This window comes from Haliotis rubra, unplaced genomic scaffold (genome assembly GCF_003918875.1).
Source record: "Haliotis rubra isolate DU_JTF1 unplaced genomic scaffold, ASM391887v1 Scf1351, whole genome shotgun sequence".
NCBI classification, from domain to species: domain Eukaryota; kingdom Metazoa; phylum Mollusca; class Gastropoda; order Lepetellida; family Haliotidae; genus Haliotis; species Haliotis rubra.
This window is the reverse complement of record NW_025765283.1, coordinates 823-7,555: the sequence shown is the minus strand read 5'-3', so window position 1 is coordinate 7,555 and position 6,733 is coordinate 823. Positions and strand designations below refer to the sequence as shown.

The window sequence follows — 6,733 nt, the reverse complement described above, 5'->3', positions numbered from 1 at the left end:
ACAACGTAAGGATACGGACTTTACAAAACTGGAGGCGAATCTGGTTTTCTGATGAATCACGTTTTCTTTGCAACGTCACGACGGAAGACAGCGTCTGTATAGGAGACGTCATAACGTTTTGCGCCCATCTGCGTCCGACAGGTGGACAGATTTGGCGGAGAAAGCGTCATGGTTTGGGGAACCATCTCATACAACCAGAAATCAGACTTGGTGATCGTTCCAGGGAACCTGACAGCCCAACGTTACATCAACCACGTGTTAGAGCTTCACCTTCTCCCGATTATTGACCAACAGACACAGATTTTCAACGGGACAACGCCCGGCCTCATACTGCACGTGCAACAAATGAACTTTCTGCAGAATTCCAACGTCAATGTCTTGCCATGACCCTCTAAATCACCAGACCTCAACCCTATTGAACACCTGTGGATACTCTGGATCGACGCGTACGTCAACGTCAGCCGCCGCCACAGACGCTGCAACAGCTCGCCGTTGCACTGCAGGAGGAGTGGAGAGCCATTCCCCAGGAAAGAATCCGGCGTCTTATCCGTTCTTGTCCAAGGAGATGCCGTGCAGTGATTGCAGCGCGTGGTGCTCATACGAGATACTGAGAAAGACGCCCCCCTGGTGACAAACTGGTGTCTGTGAGATGACTTTTGAAATGACAATTTTAAACATGCCCATCTGGGTTATTATTCTGCCAAATTTCAGACTTCTGTCTTAAATAATAAAAATGCCGTGTCGTCCTAAAACTTCAGATCAAAATCTCTAAAATACAGGGGTTGCGTTTCTTTTTTGACAGAGTTTATATATATAGATGGGTGTACTTTATCTTGTCCTTTGCCAAGGCTTAATTGCGTAATTAATATAACTCGGAGGAAAGATGGTCTGTCATTCCCCGTCACTCGTTAGTTATTGTCTAATTACCTGATGCCACAAATCATGAAAACAATCTCGGGAGAAATACGTTCATTGTAACAAAGTGAAAACCAACTCCCGTATCCCTGTCTGTCAGCTGGGTAACAGCCATGACGTCATAGGCATTGTGACGTCACCGTCACTGTACATTTGGCGCCCCGTCAGCTGGGCGAACATGGCCTCAGAGTGGATCGAGATGTAAACAAACAGTTTGTTGTCTGTTTGTCACATATCTGTGACTCAGTTTGTCACATAAATCACATATAAATGTCCGCCACTATGTCAACTATCATGTTGTATATAAATATTGCACTCAGTCAACAATCTTCTTACCTGATCATGAAAACATCCACATGAAAACAAAATGACAAAATGTCTGAAAATGTTTTCAACAAGTTTTATTTCTCCTCAAACACAACAATAATTCTAACCGTGGTCCCACAATGTAAATACGACGACGTGAACGGCACGCACCACGTCAGTGTCAGTAACAGCATCATCACTGTCTGCACCACACCACACGACTTCACCGAGCAGCACGTGACACGAGATCCGCCAGTTGATGATGTCCCCTGTCTCTCGCCCTGTCGGCCGCTGTCTCCCCGTGGTTGTTCCTGGCGTTGACGTCCACCACGTGCTGGGACAGTATCAACTCCACCGTCCCCACGTCTCCATCCACACAGGCCCAGTGAAGGATGTTGTTACCGCCACGTCCACCAGTGACACATCAGCTCCTCTACTCAGTAGCAGCTCCACCACCTCTCTGTGTCCCCACCGTGCTGCCCACATCACCGGTGTCCGGCTCAATCCTCCTCTATAGTTGATGTCTACCTGTCCCAGATCCAGGAGACGCTTCACCTCGGCCATGTTCCCATCACACAGCAGGCAGCAAGGAGGGCGTCAACATGGCGGGGTTGGAGTCTTTCTGTGTCACTGTAACAGAAACTTGTACATTGTACACGAGATGTCACTGTCTCTATCAATACAATACAGCAAATACTTGTACATTGTATCTAATATGCGTGGATCGAATGTCAGGTTTCAATTTTGTCCATTTTGTAACGTCTGGAACAGTGCTTATCTAGTGAATGAAAACACATTTCACATTCTGTATTTACTGTTTCAACTCCTTCACAATAACTTATCCTGATCTATGATACAAGTGTTGACACTGGCGTGACATTCCAGTACCACAGTCCTGCCTACTGCTCTCACCTCCTTGACGTGGAACAATAACTTATCCTGATCTGTGATACAAGTGTTGACACTGGCGTGACATTCCAGTACCACAGTCCTGCCTACTGCTCTCACCTCCTTGATGTGGAACAATAACTTATCCTGATCTGTGATACAAGTGTTGACACTGGCGTGACATTCCAGTACCACAGTCCTGCCTACTGCTCTCACCTCCTTGATGTGGAACAATAACTTATCCTGATCTGTGATACAAGTGTTGACACTGGCGTGACATCCCAGTACCACAGTCCTGCCTACTGCTCTCACCTCCTTGACGTGGAACAATAACTTATCCTGATCTGTGATAAGTGTTGACACTGGCGTGACATTCCAGTACCACGGTCCTGGCTACTGCTCTCACCTCCTTGACGTGGAACACTATCATCAGCTGCTCTCACTGTGGCGGTGGTTCGCATCTCTGCTCCACGTCACTCGAGGCTGAAGAAAACAGTTAGGTTTCAGAAACGACACACAGTAGTTCCATACATTATATTCAGTTTGTGTTTAGTATTATATATGAAAATATCTGCAGTTTAGAATTGGAGTTAGTAACAATAAAACATGTGTGTATATTCTCACAGCCAATGTAGATATACTTGAATGCTAGTTTTTTGTGGTACAAATATATTCACAAGACCCTATACATTATATCCAGGTTTTGTTGTACTCGATCTTTATATTCTGTCATGTTGAAGTACTAGCTCTATACATTACATTCAGTTTGTTTAACAACCGGACCTACACAGTACATTCATGGGATCTGCTGCTATAACAATCAGATATAAGTATGTATACCAGCCTGAGTCAGTGAGTCTAATCTTAAAGGATGCGCTCAAAGGTAATATAGTTGGGACACTGTTCGTTAACTGATTTTATCCCTGTTACTGCACTGTAGCAAACACTATGTTCAGACAGTCTCCAGTTTTACCTCCATGTTGTTCAGCTTCATCCCCGGTTTGTTGATAGGCCGGTCCTGTCTTCAAGTCACCAGCCTCTGGAGCAGAGAATATGATGCATAGAATATTGGACTTCATGTAATCTACATTCTAACAGAGAATGGTCTCAATCTGTTCCACCTGCCCTATTGACAGCTGTCAATACATACTCATATGGCAAATACATTTGGATACAATTACTTTGAACACAGATTTAATGACCTTATAATGGAATATGCTGGTGATGATATAATCATTTTGAGACAAAGACTTTTTATAGTGTCATTGGGCATAAGTATTCGTCACTGTACATAATTTCCATACACTTACATGCTAATTTGGTGCAGCTAGAAAAACGTCTGGAATTTATTCTTTTTAATCTTGTTCATATTTTGCACATGTGTCATGAATCATCTCAGTTGCACAGACATAATTTCCGTTTTATTTTCCATTCAGTATTTCAAGAATGACCACACTTTGAATGATGCATGTCATGCTTATGACAATGTTTAACATGGCGTCTATGGAGAAAGAATACACTATGTCTATGTTGTGTCATGTAACTACAATGCACAAAATACTTGAAGGAACATTACATGGAAAATATATATCTGTGACCAAGATGGTTTCCTAACAACCTGCAAAGTTTGACAACCACATAACGAAAACTGAATTAATGACAATTATTACAGCTACACTAAAATAACATGCAAGTCTATGATAATTTTGCCGACTAACGAATACTTATGTCCCATGACTGGATGGTTCAAGAAAGTTGTTTTTCTCATTTGCCGCTTTGTAACAGTAGAGAACCACGGTGGCTTCTGTTGTACGAAACAACCTTAGCGCTAAGGTGATAGTAAGTCCCATACTTTAACAGGGACCAGGGATTGCCATAACGCTAAGGTTATAGTAGAATCCTATACTTTAACAGGGACCAGGGATTGTCATAGCGCTTAAGGTTATAGTAAGTCCTACACTTTAACATGGACCAGGGATTGTCAAACGCTAAGGTGATAGTAAGTCCTATACTTTTAACAGGGACCAGGGATTGTCATAGCGCTAAGGTGGTAAGTTTATACTTGAACAGGGACCAGGGATTGTCATAGCACTAAGGTGATAGTAAGTCCCATACTTTAACATGTACCAAAGCGATTGTACATATCTCTTTGGTTTTGTACAACGGCACCCAGGCTTCCATGTAGATATCTCATTCAGTATTACTGCAAGTGCTCCAAGTTTACCGTCACGTAGGTTTATATAGTTTCCAAGCAAGATACATCGTTAACATCACACCACGTTTCATGACAAGCTGTGTGACGGTATTATCAATGTTTTAGTTACGCCTATCATTTTACAAAAAACCAACTCAAATGACGACATATGTGTTTCACTGTGCATCACAGAACATAATAGTCTCCATCTCTGCACAAACCCACATCTAAATGCAGACCCAGTGCTTCGCGACTTGAATTCCTACACAACGTTCACATTTTAGAAGACAACAAATGTGCCTCAGAAAAATAGCCTCGACAGCCGGGATGGTAAACATACACATTTGCCGTAGTATTTACACGTGTTGAAATAACATCTTATTAATGTTAAAGACACTGGGTAGATATGGCGACGAACAAACGAAACAATTTCCCATGTTTATTTTCAGTTCAGTTCACCCCCTGACATTACATCTCATACAAGATTCACATTCCCCGCACTTCTGCCTCTCCGAAAACCTGGCCTGTTCTGACCCAGTGCTCGATATACATGACGTCACAACATGACGTAACTTGACAGATAGATGCAAGTTCGCGGCAGTGGCTAGCGAGCAGCTCTTTGTTATTTGTGACTGACCAAAACGTGCCGGAAATGTGAGACTTGACATAATCAATGCCGGGTTGAACTAACATTTTAAAAAATGTACTTTGACATTACTCTGTTTACTGATGACTACATACTTTTCCTAAATATCAGTTTAACTGTGAGTCGATGATGGTTTTAATCATTCTACTATATTATCTGTTGTAATCTATATTTTACTTCAGGTATGAAAAGAAAACCGAACAATTTCTCGTAGTAGCGTTTAGGACATTTGGACGTGCGTTTAGGGCGACAATATCAAGAGCGCGTCGAATTGGTAGCCAATTTTATTCATGTGGTTCCCAAGGCCGATAGGTTGCGATTGAAGCTTCCAGACTCGATTAGATCTATATTTAGATAGTATTGAGGGCTTAGCCAATTTTATTCGTGTAGGCCCGAGCCAGAAGCTTTAGATCTATATGTTTAAGTTTTAGCAACAATCATGTGTAAGCCTGGGCTTTTCTTTATAAGGGTAGCTACGCCCTGAATATATATAATTCGCCCTGTAGTGCTTTGGTTGGGTAAAGGGGTGGTTAACAAGCTGTGTTGACAGTCATAGTCGCCTTCGCATCCCCGTATGGAGTTATCTCCCTTACACCAGAAAGACATCGTGGCTGCATAAATTACAGCATTCAAACACGAGCACACGATACTGGATATGCGCCCACACTTCTCAATAAATCCTGCAAGAAATGCTCGTCAGACCTGTATAAAAATGTGACTCTATAGTTCCAAAATATAGCAGTAGTACTATTATCCAAACTTTTCCAGTGATTTTGGGAGGGATGCACATTAAATTAAACGTGAGCATTTCATTTTGAATAGTGCCATGTCATGACAAGATAACATCAGTCTTCATGGAAGGTTTGTTAGGTAGTGTAGCCAGTATACCATACTGAGTATACTACGCTGTGGATATACATGTTCGATAACTGTCATACAAGATAACTACAAGATAACACTGTTTCTTTGTTCGTTCTTAATTTTGTCAGGGGTATTTGTTTAAAAACAGAATTTTTCCCGGTTAAATAGGTGCTGAGTATGTTGCACGAATACAACGTCCGATTGTTGATACAGATGGAAGGCAAGCGAGTCTTCACGTCCTTAACTAACCAAGGAGTTAAGTTCTCAACAGGTTACAGAGATCAAACCTTTCTTTCCTTCTTCCTTCCGTGTTTGTCCTGGGTGGTTTCCTCTTGCATTGCATCCTGAGGTTCCTGTACCTGTAATGATGGAAGGTTAGTTTAGCCCGGCTGGATGAAGTATAGCGGCGTGGTTTGGACCGTCCTCACCATGGTAAAGGGAAATGCACATTTACCTAACAAGTTGAGAGAATAAAGGAGTATTTACCTGTCACGTTGAGTATACAGAGGAGTATTACCTGACATGTTGGGTATACAGGGTGTATTTACACCTGTCATGCTGTGTGTATAGAGGTGCATTTACCTGACATGTTGAGTATACAGAGGAGCATTTACCTGTCATGCTGTGTGTATAGAGGAGTATTTTACTCTGACATGTTGAGGTATACAGAGGAGTATTTACCTGTCATGTTGTAGTGCACAGAGGAGTATTTACCTGACATGTTGAGTGGCTACAGAGGAGAATTTACCTGACATGTTGAGTATACAGAGGAGCATTTACCTCGACATGTTAAGCATACAGAGGAGTATTTACCCGACACGTTGAATCGTATAGAGGAGTATTTACCTGACATGTTGAGTATACAGAGTGAGCATATTTACCTGACATGTTGAGTATACAGAGGTGCATTTACCTGACATGTT

At 42.1% G+C, this 6,733-nt stretch overlaps 1 long non-coding RNA gene across 1 annotated transcript; it reads right to left on the bottom strand.

The window, feature by feature from the left end:
* Nucleotides 1–1,301: 1,301 nt before the first annotated feature.
* On the bottom strand, nucleotides 1,302–6,512 carry LOC124267980. The gene is made up of 4 exons (XR_006896168.1): nucleotides 6,098–6,512; nucleotides 3,083–3,148; nucleotides 2,516–2,592; nucleotides 1,302–1,851 (listed from the first exon to the last, which is right to left on the bottom strand). It is a non-coding gene; the product is annotated as an uncharacterized LOC124267980 (long non-coding RNA).
* Nucleotides 6,513–6,733: the final 221 nt, after the last annotated feature.